At 34.6% G+C, this 18,567-nt stretch overlaps 1 pseudogene; it reads left to right on the top strand.

Moving 5' to 3' along the window:
• The first annotated feature begins 2,621 nt into the window (after positions 1-2,621).
• Positions 2,622-3,204, top strand: LOC113918069 (annotated as a pseudogene).
• The last annotated feature ends 15,363 nt before the right edge of the window (positions 3,205-18,567 follow it).

Below are 18,567 nucleotides of genomic sequence, written 5' to 3'. Positions count from 1 at the left end.
ATGGCAGTTCAAACAGAAATCAAAGATATTTTAAATTTTTTATTTACTAAGGCTTACCCTATTTTAGATTAAAAGGATAAAGAAATATTAGCCTTGCTACTATAATTTTCAGTTAATTGCTTCTACTATGAGCCAAGATCTACAGAACTCAAACAGGGGTTTTTGACATGACTTTACATGTACTAAATCAATTATGGTATGTGTGATATGTTGGTGACATGCCAAATGATTCTCTTGTTACTTGACCTCACATTTATAAAATAATCATTATCTTCCCTCATTTACGATACATTAAAAATAATTTTTTAACAAAGCAAATGAAAATTTAGAGTGGAACTGTTCTAATTTTACAGATGAATAAACTGTAGCCTAGAGGTGAAGGGAATGGGTTGAATTAATATTGGCATAACACATGCACGTGATTTAACTCTAGACACAGCACACAACGCTGGAATAGGCTTTCTCAAGAGATACAAGAAACTGGACATTGAACAACTGCATTTGGCTGGACTCAGGCATGATCAGCATTAATTATCAGATTATACAGAGAGTATACCTCTATAGAGAAAGTATACATTTTTTTGGAATGGTTTTGTTCAAATATGTAGACAGTTATATGTCAAATGATTCTTGTATTTGTAGTTTTCCATTGTAACCCAGTTAAAAGGCTTCACAAATAAACCAAAAATTGAAGCATCTTTCAAATATATAAACTGAAATATATAAGAAGATTTACCAAGAAATTAAATGATTAAGGAATCTCTCAAAGATATAAATGGTCTAAATTATATGGGGAAGATAAATTGCCAAAAGTGACCGATCAGAAGGAAAAACCATCAATGAGAATACAAACCACAGTTTTTGTACATATCATCTACCAACAGATTATGTCTCTGGTAAAATCTCTGCAAGCACTGTGACTAAATATAATTAATAAATCTATGTTGTTGAATCATGTAATGAAGGTGATTTTGCAAATTTGTAGATGGAAGGAAAACAAAATTTACTGTTTCCACCCACAGGTAAGAGTCTGTGATACTTTAATAGCTTCATGTTTATAGTCAAGTCCAGAATATCTTAAAGAAAATTAATTACATCTATATGCTCTGCCAGAGGCATCATGTGTCTGCAGAGGCTGATTTTGCAGTGTTGGCAACACACAAACCCTACCAATAAAATTTACACTACTTGAATTTTGGTATAAAGCCCAATAAATATTTTTTTTAAGATTTTATTTATTCATTTGAGACACAGAGATACAGAAAGAAAGAGGGAGAGCACAAGCAAGGGGAGTGGCAGAGGGAGAAGCAGACTCCCCACTGAGCCAGGAGCCCAATGTGGGGCTTGATCCCAGGACCCTGGGATCATGACCCGAGCCGAAGGCAGATGCTCAACCATCTGAGCCACCCAGGCGCCCCAGCCCAATAAATATTTTAATACTTAATTCTACCACTTGTTATTTTCATGAAACTAATAACCATCTGTTCCCCATCTGTCAAAAAAGCATGAAAATAAGATAACTGCTATCAATATAATTCATGATTCAAAGGGGAGGTATTTATTATTTGAACATAAATCATAACTGCTTCCTCTTGCTGGACTAGCATCACCCAACACCCTCTTCTAAAGCAAATTGAGAAAAAACACTTCAGATTTCTTAGTATCAATAACAGTGCACAGGGCATTAAATTCAAAAAGTCAGTATACTAGAAAATAGGAACACTGGACTCCCCAAATTAGTCCTTCCCAAAAAATATCAGTGCCTTTGAACAGGTCACTTTATCCTTTAGAAAAAGATTGGATTGCTTATGGACAGGTAATAGAAAGCAGTCTATAGTTACCCCAGTAAAATGTAAGTTAATCATTAGAAAGCATTAGGAAAATCTGTTCTATGTTTCCTGCTGTATATCAAGCAGGCATGTTGGTAAACTCGGAAGGAGTAAATCACCCATATAAACAGCTGCTGCTCCCTGAAATGTTCTTATACACTTGACAAGGCCACCCTAAACAAGAAGTTGATTGCTTCAATGCCACTTCTCCGCATTAAATATAATTCAGTGATTCCATCCAGTGAGGGTATAATACCTTTAAGATTTGGGCTTCCTACATGCAAAGGGTACAAACTCAAGCTCAGGACTTTCTAAGGTAACTATCCCCACAAAAGAAGACTTATTTTCTAGATACCTTTATGCAGAATAAAGTTTTTCATAATTAAAAAAGAAAGTGTATGTGTGTCTGTGTGTTAATGTGTTTGTAGCAGTGACCATACAGGGAGAAGTGGGACATAGGTCTGGTCAGCAGAGCAGAAAGCCACTTTCTGTTGCCTGACCTGTTAGACTGCAAGGCTAAAGCTAAGCACAGAGGTTAGAAGGTAGATTACCCTATGGATGGAGTTTGCCACTACTTGCTAGGGAGAGTTAGACACAAAAATGGCATGATGTAAAGAATATTACATTGAAAATTAAATATATTTCTCTTTTTAAGCATTCTTATCAAGGGCTAAGCTACTTCCTAGATGTATAAAGAAGCATGATTCATTTTTTATTCTCTATAAAGTTATCCATTTAGTGAGAAAAAGAAGCTTTCTGTTTATTTAAAAGTGCTGTTACGGCTTCCCCAAGAGGGCGGCTGCGAAGGATGTTTGTGGCTTAGGAGAAGTGGACACAAGGAACAGGCGGCGGCTCCACCTCGGGATTCCTGAGGCCATGTTTGTGGAAGACGTAGATTCCTTCATGAAACAGCCTGGGAATGAGACTGCAGATACAGTACTAAAAATCTGGATGAACAGTACCAGAAGTATAAGTTTATGGAATTCAAACTTGCTCAAAAAAAAAAGGAGGCTAAAAGGTCAGATTCCTGAAATTAAGCAAACTTTAGAAATTCTAAAATACATGCAGAAGAAAAAAGAGTCCACCAGTTCACTGGAGACTAGATTCTTACTGGCAGATAACCTGTATTGCAAAGTCTTAGTTCCTCCTACTGATAAAGTGTGTCTGTCGTTGGGGGCTAATGTAATGCTTGAAGATGATAATGATGAAGCACAGGCATTGTTGGAAAGGAATTGATCGACTGCCATGAAGAATCTTGATTCTCCTGAGGAAGATCTTGATTTTCTTCGAGATCAATTTACTACCACAGAAGTCAATATGGCCGGGGTTTATAATTGGGATGTAAAAAGATGATTCTACCAAGAACAAAGCATAATGCTGGCAATTAAAAATGTGGTTCAGTTTTCCAAATATGTTATTTTAAATACCCCAAAGTTTATCCCTAAAGGTTGACATGAGTTTGATTTTTTTTAACAGCAAGAACGATAATTAAAACTTAAAAAAAGATAAACATCATTTTATTACAAAAACAAAATTGGTTTCAAATATTTTATGAAATTAGCATTTTAATTTTTTATTTCTAACAAAGTAAATGCTACTTTCATCATTTTTTTGGTTCATCATTAAAAAAATAGTCTTAGCTGAAATGACCGAGGCATGCTATGGAAGCTGAATTCTGGATATTTTCTTTATTGGCTGTTACTCTCACTTGATGTGGTTACAAACCAGTGTAGAGGTAGGAAAAACAGTTCAAATATTTCCAAATTTGTTTTCTTTAGTACATATAGGGCTTTATGGCTCTCTGTTGCTGTTATTTGTCTTATATAAATGGATTTTCATGAATTACTGCTTAGCCAATAACTATTATAATATTCTGTACTTTTCAAGAAATGGTAATTTGCCTTCTTAAACAGTTAGAGGGCTATTGAGACAATGCTTTTTCTTATCCCATAGAAATACACAGTGTCTTTGCAATGCCAGCATATGGGAGATCTTGGCCAACATGAAATAACAAAATTCTTTAGCCACTCAAAACTCTTGGCTAAGGCAATTTTGTATTTCTTAACAGTGCTCCAAAGCAGCTGAACAAGAATATTAAGATAAATATAAATCTGTAGTATTTGAAAAGATCTGTGAGCTTTTCTAGTCATGATAAAACCTCATAGGAAGAGTAGAAAAATCCCTGTGGAAAGCCATTGGTCCAGTGGCTAACGCTAGGTGATACAGATTCTGATAAAAAAAAAAAAATGTATTATTCCATCTCCATGTAGTACAACATATACTCGTACAATGTTTTGTACTTGTATTTCATGATATTAAAACATTAAAGCTAAAAAAATAAAATAAAATTGTGCTGTTATATTAAAGATAGAGGTCAGAAAACACTGTATCTTGTGAGATCAGGAAAATTTTTCTAGGGTGATACCCTTCTGTGCTGAATCTTGAAGTGTGAGTAGGCATCAGCCAGGTGGACAAGGAGAGTTAGGACATTATGTCTCAATAACATCTTAGGAGATAAATCAGTAGGGAGTGATTTATGAGCATATGAGTGAAATATGAGGATCGATTGTTCAGTAGAGAATGCTCTTGGGATCCTAAGGGAGAGTGGTGTGGATAGTACGGTTAAGCAAAACATACCATACATTTGAGTTTGAAATTAATCTTTTTAATCTAATCTTTTATTAAAAGTGAGTTGTCATCTTGGTTTGGTGAGTATAGTTCATTAATATGACCATATTGTTTTTTTGATAATTTAGGGGGTAGTGCAGTTTATGGAATATTTTTTGTGCTGAATGAAGGTGCTTGAATTAGATGATCTAGAACTAGGAAGTTCTTCATCAGTTCTCCCCAGTGGGAAAGCAGAAAAACAACAGGGAGTGCTACTGCCCAGAGTGATTCAATTTGAACAGAAGAAAGAGAAAGAAAGAAAAGAAAGAAAAGAAAGGAAGGAAGGAAGGAAGGGAGAGAGGGGAGAGAGAGAGAGAGAGAGAGAGAGAGAGAGAGAGAGAGAGAGAGAGAAAGAAAGAAAGAAAGAAAGAAAGAAAGAAAGAAAGAAAGAAAGAAAGAAAGAAAGAAAGAAAGAAAGAAAAAGAAAAAAGGAAGGAAAGGAAGGAAAAAGGAAAGAAGGAAAGGAAAGGAAAGGAAAGAAAAGAAAAGAAAAGGAAAGGAAAGGAAAGGAAAGGAAAGGAAAGGAAAAAGAAAAAGAAAAGAAAGAAGGAAAACTTTGCTTCCTATCCTACAATAGTACCCCTGTCAGTTTGCCACTTTTCACAATTTTAAGGACTGGCTTTGGGTTAAATGTTGTATTTTCAGATATGAAGCATGATGCAGATATTTATATAGAAGTTAACATATCAGCACATGTAACTCCTTAGCATGGTCTGGTAGTTCATTCTCAAATCAGGGAAAGCTTCTCTGACTCCAAATCCTGTGTAGAGAGAGCATATAACAATAAGAACTTTGAGCAATCAGGACCTTTTAATTTCTAATTTTCTCTGATAAGTTAATTTTATGACATATTTGGAAGATGAAAAGACATGGAAGGTTTTTCATATTCTTTCTTTGAAATAAAGGTCACCAAAAAGAATACCAGTGGGCATATTCATTTTTCATTTCAAGTTTTGAAATGATAACCTTCACAATTATGAATATGACCAACAGAATAATTTTTCATAAAAGCATTCATACTGAGAAATGTTCAGACAGGATTAGATACAGGCTTCTCTTGACAAGAATAATACATTTTCTAATATGGAGAGAGAGAGAGAGTGAAGAGAAGACGAAATCTAGCAAAGTAGTAGTTAGAGCAATGTAAATGTTAATGAGAAAAAAAATCTATGAATATATTAAGGAAGAAAAATAAAGAAATGGCATTGATTTTACAAATAAAGAAGTCAAGCTACTGCGATACTATTCATGCAAGTTAAACAGTTTTATTAATGAGAATTGGATTTTTTGTTCTTTTTAAATGGAAATCCTGGGAATTTAGCCTATTGCTAATTGTGTTTGTAATAACAAGTTAATATTCATTTAAAAACATTTTTAAACTAATGTCTGTCATTTTATGAAAATCATAGTCCTTTCATTAGTAATGTTAAGAGAATATAGAAACTAGGTATTGTACTCATCAATTCTGAAAAAGGTATGTATCTCATAATGCTTTTCCTCTTGACTGTACTAAAACTCTCAACAAAATGCTTTGAGAGCAAGCAAAAATAAAGATTGATTTTATCTGTGTGTGTGTGTTGGGGGTGTCCCTGTAGATATGTCACTGCAATATTTCATTGGAGAGAAATGGAGTTTTGAAAGGTAGAGATTAGGGTAGCAGGGAATTGTAAGTTGATAGAAGAGAATAAACAAAATCATGGGGGTTAAAAGGAAATGATATATTTAGGAAACATGTAGTCCACATGTGAATTCTAGGGCATGTAGAAGAATAAGGCAAACTATGTATCTATACATAGTTTAGGGAAAATATTTGGGAAATATTTCTGGGAAAATATTTGGAACAGTTTGAATGACATTTAAATGGTGTTTATGACTTCATTAGATAGACACTATTTTATATCACTTGTGCCTTAAAAATGGTAAGACTGAATTAGAAGCTGGAAGCTACTGGGGACATTAGTAGTTTTGGATTCTATTGTAATATTTCAGATGGAAAAATATAATTATAGACATCTTGGAGGAGGAAATAACAGGATACATACAGATAACTGTTCCTGATTGGGTAGGAAGATGAAGGGGTAGAAAGTCATTACTGTAACATCCAAGTTTCTGAATCCACTTGGCTGAGTATGATGGAAGAGAATACAAGAAGGTGAAGAGGAGAAGGTATTCTGCTTTAGTTATCAATGCTTCAGAAATCCCCCACTGGCAATCAATTTTACCAATGTCATTCAAAAGTCACTAGAGTAGAAATGGCTTTTCTCAAAAGAATATTCTCTTCAAGAGTCTGGGGGGGGTGGGAAATGAAATAAAAGTCAGTTACAAATTTCTTAAGTATATTTAAAAATCAGTTTCAATTCTTATGGTCATATAAATGACATCTTTATAAGCAATGTAAGCAACTGAAAAATCATAATGACCAAATAACTACCTTTAACAAGAGCTCTCAGGGAAACCTTTACACTGACTTGATCAGATAATTCTGCTTATCACTGAAGCATAAATATGTGATCACTTTTTTTCATGAGTGTATAAATATTTTTTAAAGATTTTATTCATTTATCTGAGAGAGAGAGAATGAGAGAGAGAGCACAAGATGGGGGAGGGTTAGAGGGAGAAGCAGACTCCCTGCCAAGCAGGGACCTCCAATGTGGAACTCGATCCCGGGACCCCAGGATCATGACCTGAGCCACACAGGTGCCCCCATGAGTGTATAAATATTAAGTTGTTTTGTTTTTTTGTTTTCTATCTAACTTTTATTTCTGTCATTCATCCTTCAAACTAAGCCATAGTTGATTTTGTTGTAACTGGGAATATTGAAGGATACTTATATAGGAAATGTTATTTTGGTCCATTTCTGAAAAAGCATTAGTGTTTTATTTTAAAAGAAAGTCTCATGTTTTTGTTAGGTCTGCTTCTCCAAACCAGGCATAGAATGTATACATATGACCCCTATTTACAAAGAGAATGCATAGGCATAAATTTTGTGCATAAATAATTTAAAAGACATTTTAAAATTTATTTCCCTGTCCAGTTTATTCACTTTTACAAAATGAATGCATTTTGGAACATCAGAAATGTAGCATAATGTTGGAGACACCAGATCTTTACATCTATATAGGCAAAAATATATTTACAAACTGTTTTGTAGGAGAGAAAATCTATTTATGTTGTACCTGATTCTTGTAAGGCATGCCAGAAAAATTGGAGAGAAGTTTTGAGATGTTCCATAGCACAATCAAGCATCTTTTTTTTATTTTGATTCCTCTGAGCATAAAACAAAATATTGAGCCTCACAGTATCTAGCACAGGGTGTTAGAATAAAAAACAGAGACCAGCCTTGAAAATTCTCTGAGCAGACAAAACCAGTTTAATCATTCAGAGCTTATTTTGGCTTACTTTGCAAATCTAACTTGATCTAGGCCATTTCTTGCTTCTGTCACTGGAAATCATAAAAAAATTTAAACTGATTTTCAAGGTTGATATGAGGTACCCACTGACCAATTCCTGTCATTTAAGAAAATTTTAATACTATAACGAATCCCTGTGAAGAATAAACAGTTACTGCTTTCTCACTATGTAAGCTGCTTTATAACAGTACACCTCTGAGCCCCATTCCATGTTTGGTTTGAGTATTCTCAGTTTGCAAACTGTCTTTTTGATGTGTGCACAATAAACTTTTTAATCACTACTTTGGTTACTCATTTTGTTTCTGTTATTTCTGAACTTTTGACAAGGGCTTGACAATAAATATGTATTGACAATAGGTTAATTTATTTTCACTTCCTTGCTATTGTGCTAGTAAGTTTTAGTTATCTTCCTATAAGTTTCATTATCCTTTATGTTTATTTAAACCATCATTTTTATGCAAGCATGGTAAATACTTTTAATAGTAATTTATTTACTTTTACACTTGAAACTCACTAGGATTTTCTGTTCTTAGAGCCCTAAGTATGAATAGACACAAATTTGGACTTATCTGTTTTCCTTCTTTGTTGGTTCCAAGTCAGTTAAAAGGGCTCAAATCTTCCTAGGGCCTCATGTAGCAATAATGCAGTTTTTACTTTAATCCAATTTCAATGACTTTTCCTGCAGTTGACAATAATATAGCCCTCATGATGACCAATTAGGTATTCCACATAAAAATCGCAGCTGCTTCAGTGGAGAAAATGATTACTGTAACATCTGGTAGTGTACTGATAAGGTTATCAAACGGGAAACTAAATCTTGAAAATCAGCTGCTCTTTATTCCAGCTTCTTTCAACTCCCAAAGAACTATTAATTCTAGGACATATACAGGATGAGTCAGCTCAAAGCAAAGAGAAAAAAAATCAAGCTGCACTACAGTAGTTCATTTTAAATATATCTACAAGTCAGGCAAGACATAATGCAAACATGAATTAAACCTCTCACACTTCCCAAAGAATATTGCATTAGTCAGAAATTTATAGAATGATATTGGACACTCTCCTTGGAATGCACTGTACAACAATATATATGAATTGATGTTTATTTAATGTGTGTTTGAAGAGTGGCAATAAAGATATAAAAAATAAATGAACATAATTAGGAACATAATTATTCCTAATCTCCAGTGGAGGGAAGAGATTGTATTTCAGAAAAAAAAGTAAGGTACTTAAAAAGAATAAAGTTAGATTCCCTACATTTTACTATGCAAGACAAAAATTGATATATTAAGGCGCTGAAGTGAAAATGTGAACAATTCTGTAAAACAATAGAAATATTATCCCAGAAAATATACAATAGTAAGTTTATGTTCGTGGGGAACAGAAAATATTCCTAAACAAAGCAAATGAAGCATGTAACCAAAAAAAAATTGGAAATCTTGATCATGTTAAACTGTTTAAACACAAAGTCAATAGATACTTGAAAAATCAAAAGAATGTGCAATATATTTATATTCCAAACTAATGATTAGTATCTTGATTTCGAGTTAAATTGCTAAAAGTCATATGAAATAACAATCCATAGTGAAAGGATATGGATAGGCAACCCACAAATGATAAAATACAGAGTCAATGAACATATGAAAAGAAATTCATCCAATCAAGAATATTCTAGTTGTCTAGATTTGTAGACAGTTTTTTTTTTTAATTGGCAATTTTTTTTAAATAAAATTAAACTCAAGGGTTCATGGGACTGAGGTAAAATGGGTAATTTCAAATGGGCTAGTAGGTATGTATATATGTAAATAATTATGTATATGTGTATATATATAACTTACAGTTATATAGATTTTATGGTAAGATCTGACATTGCTGAGCTTTTTAAAAAAAGAATTTTATGTGTGGTATGACATTTATGTTTAAAAATACCCACAAATTGCTAAATATTTTCTACTGGAGTATATGTAAATGTGGAGAGGGAATAAAAATCTGGAATAATGATGACTGGTCTAACTACTAGACGGTGAGAGAAGGGAGTAGGAGGTAGGGAAAGCTAAGGGCTGGGTGTTGGTCAACAGGGTCATCTGCTTTAGCTGATTTAGTTTATATGAGAATGCAGCTGTTTGTGCAAGACATTTTTTTACCTAACATTTTAAAATACAATAATGAGAAATCTGAACAAAATATGAAACCACTAATACCTATGAAATTATAGATTAAAGGGGAAGAATATCAGCTGAGATAGAAAGGAAGGAAGGAGGGAAAGAAGGAAGAAAAAGGGAGGGAGACAAGAATGGAGGGAGAAAAGGGAGAAAAAGAAGGAGATATTGCCAGGCAGCAGAGATTTCCTAATTTTAATAGATGCGATGTAATTTGAGCTTCCTTGTAGCTATGGCAAAAATGTAAAATACATCAACTTATTTAACTGATCCAGAACACAAATTAATCACATTATTTTGGGAAATATTTTCCACTCCCAAACAAAATTTATGATATTGATCATGCTGTTTCTTAGCAAAGGAACATTAGCAAACACAGAGTGTCTTCGAATATAGTTTTAGAAGAAAAAGAAAAGAGTGTTTCTTATAATCTATCCTCTGTAAATTTAGATTATATTACAACAGAGCAGGCTTTTTAAAAATACAATTGTCACCCTGACACTTCAGTTACCCAGGGGAAAATACATGAAGAATCTAAGCCTGGCTAAATGACATATGTGACATCTATGGCAGACTGTTCTGGGAGATACTAGACTTTCTAGTTGAGTGTGGCTCAGCACTGACTTGGAGGAACTATGAGTTTGAATTGCTAATTAAAAGCCTTACATAGTAGGTTTTGTTGGCTAAAATAAAAGCCTTTTGCTTTGGACACCATACACGTGAGAAGAAACTTGCCATGCTGTCACTAGACCTTGGGAATCTGGTAATAATAACTTCAACTGAGAAGGCAACATCACTGTAATGGAGGAGTCATTTTAAGTAAAATCCTCAGAATCATACACTTCATTTCCTCAAATGTTTGCCCACTTAAGTGAGACCACGTTTTCCGTATTAAACAACATAAAAGAAACAAGAGCTATCTAAACTAGTTAATAGTGAAATGTCATATGCTAAAAAACTGTCCCACAAAAGTATAATATCCTTCTTAAAGACTGATTGTAAGCATATTTTTATTTTTTAATTAGTATTGCCTTCACATGGATTTATAAGCCAGAGGCAATGAGAGAATATAACCACACATAGCTAAGTAAGTTAATGTAGTATTTCTCAACCCTGGATGATCATTAACATCAAGTGACAAGCTTTAAAAATAAAATTCTATTGTCGGGATTCCATCCATGAAGACTTGATCAGAATCTTGGCAGATGGGTCATGGAGTCAGTGCATTCAACACGCTCCCTAGGTGACTCCATTGCCCAGCCTGGTTGGCCACCACTGCAAGTTAACGTGTTCAGTGTGATACTCATGTTTGAATGTCAGTTGGTGTCCACTTAAGTGATGAAAATATTCCAAATGAAATATTTTAGTTTAAAATGAAAAAGAGGCTACGAATCTAGTTCTTTTGCCAATAATTAAATAATAGAAACAGATTACAACAACCCTGTTATGGATATATTATTGCCCTTGGGAAATAGATTTAGAGTGGTTATATTACATGTCCAAGACCACGTATTAAAAAACTACAAACCTAAACAACCCTGCCTGTCATTGAGGCATTGAGGTCGACCCTACTATTTCTACAATATACTATCTTTCATATTAATAATATTCTACTTTTTAAAGATTTTATTTATTTATTTGACAGAGAGTGGGAGAGAGAGCAAGTGAGAACACAGGCAGGGAGAGCTGCAGAGGGAGAGGAAGAAGCAGACTCCCCGCTGAGCAGGGAGCCCGATGCAGGACTGGATTCCAGGACCCTGATATCATGACCGGAGCCGAAGGCAGATGCTTAACTGACAGAACAACCCAGGCACCCCCAAAGTATTCTATATTTAATAAAGTATGACACCAAAACTCCCCAAAACAAATCATTACTTTTCAAAATCAAAATTGAGTTTTAGACCGCCAAAGATTTCTACATTTTTTTAAGTAATAGGGGAAAGAATTTTCTTCCTGTTCTTTTTTCTCTAAGGTTTTACCTTTATTCCAATTATCATATAGTGTGATATTAGTTTCATTTATACAATATAGTGATTCAGCACTTCCATACAATACCCTGTGCTCAGCACATAAATGCACCCCTTAATCCCCATCACCTATTTTCTCCACCCCCCCCAACTTACCTCCCCTCTGGTAACCATCCATTTGTTCTCTATAGTTAAGAGTCTGTTTTATGGTTTGCCTCTTTCTCTCCTTTTTTATCCTTTTTCTCATTAGTATTGTTTCTTAAATTCAACATATGAGTGGAATCATATGGTATCTGTGTTTCTCTGACTGGCTTATTTCATTAGCATCATTCTCCCTAGCCCCTCCAGATCATTTGCAAATGCCAAGATTTCATACTTTTTTACAGCTGTTTATTTTTCACTCCATGAAGGATCCCTGCCCCACCTCCATTCCAGGAAAAAATTCTGACTCCCTTCAAATGTACCCCATAATCATTTTTTGCACAATTCTTGTAATAATAATCACATTATTTTATTGAATCTAAATCCCTATCATAGAAACCATGTCCTAAGCATGTATATATAAATGTACATGCTACATAACCTCAAGCTCAACAGAAGCTTCCATAATCTAATTTCAGTTCCTGAAGACTCTTTTCTTGAATGAAAAGTCTCTCTCTAGTTTAGTAAGCAAATTAACACTATTTTTCTTGGAACACTACATCAAAAACTAATGATGTAATGTATGATGATTAACATAACACAATTGAATAAAAAATGTAAAAAACCCCACTATTTTTCTTTAAAAATTTTATTTATTTATTTATTTATTTATTTATTTAATTAATTTATTTATTTGAGTGTGAACAGGGAGAGGGGCAGAAGGAGCGGGAGAGAGAATCTCAAGCAGACTCTTGCGTTGGATGCAGAGCCTGACAAGGAACTCCATCTAACAACCCTGAGATCATGACCTGGGCCAAAATCAAGAGTTGGACACTTAACTGACTGAGCCACACAAGTGTCCCAATACTGTTGTTTCCTAACTTAAACTTTCATTTTGAAACTATTGTAGATTCACAGGCAGTTATGAGAAGATACAAGGAGGTCTCATGTACCCTTTAGCCAGACTGCCCAATGGTAACATGTTGTAAAACTATAGTACAATATCATAACCAGAATACTGACATTGATACAAATACCTATCAGTCCCACTATCACAAGGATCCTTCTGTGACCCCTTTATAGTCACACCCACTTCCCTTCCACTGGTCCTCAGCCCCTTACCTCTGACCACCACAGAACTAGTCTCCATTTCAATACTTTTGACATTTGAAGACTGTTCCAAGGGTGTTTCAATAATGTGTATTCTTTTTAAAAATTTTTTTAAAGATTTCATTTATTTGGGAGAGAGAGAGCAAGAGTGTGTGTGAGAGAGAGATTAGAGAATGAGTGGGGGAGGGGCAGAGGGAGAAGCAGACACTGCAGAGCAGGGATCCTGATGCAGGACTCTATCCCAGGACTCTGGGATCATGACCGGAGCCAAAGGCAGACGCTTACCTGACTGAGCCACCCAGGTGCCCAACAATGTGTATTCTTATTGCTTAGTGGAGTATTTACATATGTCAGTTAGAAACTTGGCTGTTTCTGTTTTTCATATCCTCTTATCCTTGCTGATTTTCTGTCTAGCAGTTGAGAGTGGGCTGGTAAAGTCCCCAAAGATAATTTGAAATAGGTTTATTTATGCTTTCAGATTTATCAATGTTTGCTTCACAGATTTTGAGCTCTGTTTAGCACATACACATTTAAGATTACTATGACATCTGGGTGGACTGATCATTTAATTTTTCTGTAATGTCACTCTTTCTGTGTAGTAAAGTTCTCTGATCTAAGGTCTATTTTTTTCTAACAATAAGATAGCCATTCCTAGTTTTGTCCTTGAGTAACATTTTCATGTTATATTTTTTCCATCCTTTTACTTTCAGCCTATCCACATGATTGTTTTTGAAATGAGTTACTTGTAAACAGCCAATAGTTGCGTTGTGGGGTTTTTTGTGGTTTTATTTTTTAATCTCTGTCAATATGTCAATCTCTGTCTTTAAAATGGTGTATTTAGACCATGTATACTTAAGGTAAGTGATATGTTAAGGTTTGAATCTGCCATTTTGTGTTCTTTTTGTTTCATACTTTCCCATTCTTCTGTTTCTCTTGTCTTGCCTTCCTGTGGGTTTGGTCAAGGTTGCTTTTAAGCCCTCTGTGCTAGTAACACTGCTGCCTTCAAATATAAGTCTGTGAGATTTGGGAATGCTCTCAAGTCCATCCCATGTCCTGCTCTGATTGCTCTTATATTACTCTTAACAGACTAGTAGCACAACCATTTAGACCTCACAGAGTTGACTGTGACCCACAAGACTTTTCTTAACTGGCTGTCACTTTCCTTGGTTCTCTCCGTTCAGCTCATGACTGCTCTTAGATTTTTCTTATATCCTGGAACTACCAGCTTCCTCTTGATTGTTCTCCACCAAGATCTTCATTATTTTTAATGATACCCTTATGCATAATGAGCACTGATGTTGGCAGGTGCCAGCCTCTAGTCTTCTTGGCTTCCTCCTACTGGAATGGAAACTTCCTCCCTATTAGTGAGCTGAAGTAGAGATATTGGGACCTTATTTTCACCCAACTTTGCCTAAGTACAACTTCCAATCTAAGACTGGGGTTGGGTATGAAAAGAGAGACCCAGTCTTCCTGGCCCTACCTACACAGAATAGAGACTTTCCAATATAGGGCTGAGGAGTAAGAAACACCAGCAGCCCACCCCATCCAAGGTGAAGCTGCAGCCTCACTGGGAGCTAGAGGGAGAGGGAATCCCCTTATCTTCTTGACTACACCTGGTAGGAGAAAAATACCTGGGAGAGAGCTCCCTAATATGGATCTGGGTAAGGGAGCAGGTAAGGGAACAGGTCATTCTTGTTGCCCTTGGCAAGATTTAATAGATATTCTTAAAAGAATGTTTTTCCATTTGTTTTATGCCCTTAGGACAATTTGCAAAGGATTTAATTGTTTTAAAATATTTTCAGTAGTTAAATTATTGTTTTGGTAGAGAGAGGGTCTGCCAAACTCATTATTTTATCATTCTAGAATGCCAACCTTTAGCTCTCATATTTTATTTATTTAGTTATTTTTAAAGATTTTATTATTTATTTATTTGACAGTGGGAGACACAGTGAGAGAGGGAACACAAGCAAGGGGAATGGGAGAGGGAGAAGCAGGCTTTCTGCTGAGCAGGGAGCCCAATGTGGGGCTCGATCCCAGGACCCTGGGATCATGACCTGAGCCGAAGGAGACACTTAACAACTGTAGCTCTCATATTTTATAAAATTATTTTACTCAACTTTACCAGCATGCCAGTATAAAACACACACACACACACACACACACACACATACACACACACGTACAATACATGGATAGATTTATAACTTTTAAATTAATCAATAAAACATTCTTACCCTCTGAGGAAAATAATCTACATAATTATCTGTTTTAATTTTTCAAAAATAACACAATTTTCTCACCATTTTTGCATCATATAGATTTCTACACTATTTCACAATAGGTTAGATATTTAATATTTCAATTAATAATCCTAATTTACTTAAAAGATGAAATAAAAACACCTAAAATCTTTACAAAAATTCATGGCAATCAATGTACAGAAATCCATTTCATTTCTATGCATTAATAATGAAGCAATAGAAAGAGAAATTAAGAAGTAATCCCATTTACAATTGCACCAAAAATAATAAAAATGCCTAGGAATAAACTTGACCAAGGAAGTGAAACACCTGTCCTCCAAAACTATAAAACACTAATGAAAGAAATTGAAGATGACACAAACAAATGGAAATATATTCCATGCTCAAGGAAGAAGAAATACTGTTAAACTGTCCATACTACCCAAAGTAATCTACAGGCTTAAAACAATTCTTTTCAAATTACCAATAGCATTTTTTACAGAACTAAAACAAATAATTCAACAATTTATATGGAACTACAAAAGAATCCAAATAGCTAAAATCATCTTGAAAAAGAAAAACAAAGCTGGAGAATCACAAATCCAGATTTCAAGTTATACTACAAAGCTGTAGTAATCAAACAGTATGGTACTGGCACAAACATGGACATATAGATCAATGGAACAGGAAAGAAAGCCTAGAAACAAACCCAGGATTATATGGTCAATTAATGTTTGAACAAAAGAGGCAAGAATATGCACTGGGTAAAAGATGGTCTCTTCAACAAATGGTGCTGGGAAAACTGGACAGCGACATGCAAAAGAATGAAACTGGACCACTTTCTTACACAATACACAACAAACACAAAATGGATTAAAGGCCTAAATGTGAGATATGAAATCATAAAAACCCCAGAAGAGAGTCCAGACAGTAATTTCTCTGCATCCTCCGTAGCAACATTTTTCTAGATATGTCTCCTGAGACAAGGGGAAATAAAAGCAAAAATAAGCTATTGTGACTCCATCAAAATGAAAGGCTTCTGTACAGTGAAGGAAGTAATCAACAAAACTAAAAGACAAACTACTGAATGGGAGAAGATATTTGCAAATAACATATTTGATAAAGTGTTAATATGCAAAATATATAAAGAATTGATACAACTCAGTACTCAAAAAAATAATTCAATTAAAAAATAAACAGAAGACCTGAACAGACATTTCTCCAAAGAAGACATACAGATGGGCAATGAAAAGATGTTCAACATCACAATCACCAGGGAAATACAAAAAAAAACTACAATGAGGTATCACCTCACACTTGTCAGAATGTCTAAAATCAAGAAGACAAGAAACAAGTGTTGTTGAGGATGTGGAGAAAAGGGAACCCTCATGCCCTGCTGGTAGGAATGCAAACTGGGATAGCCACTGTGGACAACAGTATAGCTGTTACTCAAAAAATTAAAAACAGAACTACCCTACAATCTAGTATTTACCCAAAGGATACAAAAACACTAATTTGAAAGTGTATATGTACTCCTATGTTGATTGCAGCATTATTTACAATAGCCAAGATATCGAAGTACTTGTGTCCATCGAAGGACATGTTGGTAAAGAAGATATGATATATATATACACAATAGAATACTATTCAGCCATAAAAAGGAACGAAATCTTGCCATTTGCAACAACATATATGGAGCTAGAGACTATAATGCTGAGTGAAATAAGTCAGTCAGAGAAAGACAAATACCATATGATTTCACTCATATGTGATATTTAAGAAACAAAACAATTGGACAAAGGAGAAAAACAGAAAAAGAAACCAAGGAACAGTCTTAACCATCGAGAACAAACTGATGGTTACCAGAGGAGAGATTCAGTGGGGGGATGGGTGAAATAGGTGATGGGGATTAAAGAGTATGTTTATCATGATGAGCACTGAAGAATGTATAGGATTGTTGAATCACTATATTGTATACCTGACACTAATATAACACCGTATATTAACCACACTGGAATTAAAAAAGTAAACTGAGGGTGAGAAGGAAAAATAGTTTAAAAAATCTGACATAAAAAAATGATATAAAATTGTTAAAATATATGGGAAGTACAAATCACTTCGCCCTAGAAGATTTGGAAAATAAGTGTAATATGTATTTTATTTAATTTGAAAAGTTCCAATTTAAAGAAATTTCACTGGCTTTGAACTGAAAAAGAGGGATACAGAAAGATGAGGGCTGTTAAGAGTAAAAGGAACTTCCTTTTTTTCCCCATCAGAGATCCTTGATTATGGAAGAAACTCAGTGAACAACAACCATAACTAAACAGAAAATAGTTGCTGAAGCTTTTCTCCAACTCTGTCCAAGTTGCAACTGTTCTCTGACTATACATAAAATGAGTAGTCACATGATTGTTTATGACTTCCAAGATAGCTAAGGTTTGGGGACAAATTCAGATTTGATGTGTATGAAAATTCTGACTTCTGTAAATATGTTTGCTAATGCATTTTCTAGTCACCCCACTTCACAAAACAATATTAATGGTGGTCAACAGCTACTGAATGTCAACTGGAAGCCGAAACATTAACCTAGTGCTCGTAATATATTTCATTACATGGACCTAATCTTTACCATCATATGGGGCAGCTATTATTTCATTTGTCTACCAGTAGAGGAGAAAATTGAGGCCCAGAAAGAAAAAACTAATCTTCCATAGTCTCATTCAGTCTCAGCATTTAAGCCTGTTATAGCTCCAGAGCAAGCATTATGTCCAATGTTTGACAGTGTTTCTCAAAAATAAGTAGTATTAATGAGCATTAGCTTAATCCCCCCCTTGTATAAAATATGTGGCTCTGTGACTTCAGTTCTACATACCAATCTTCTAAAAGTAGGACAAGTGCACACATTCTCAGAGGGAGAAAAAAGAATAACAAGCCATTTATATTCCCATGAAGAAGTTGTCCTAATTCTGTTCCTTCCAAAACAGTACCTATTAAATCTTCCAACCTCTAGTTTGAGAATCAGATGACCAGACAGATATATCCAAATG

Source organism: Zalophus californianus, chromosome 1, assembly GCF_009762305.2.
Source record: "Zalophus californianus isolate mZalCal1 chromosome 1, mZalCal1.pri.v2, whole genome shotgun sequence".
In the NCBI taxonomy this organism is placed as follows: domain Eukaryota; kingdom Metazoa; phylum Chordata; class Mammalia; order Carnivora; family Otariidae; genus Zalophus; species Zalophus californianus.
This window is presented reverse-complemented; position numbering and strand designations above follow the sequence as displayed.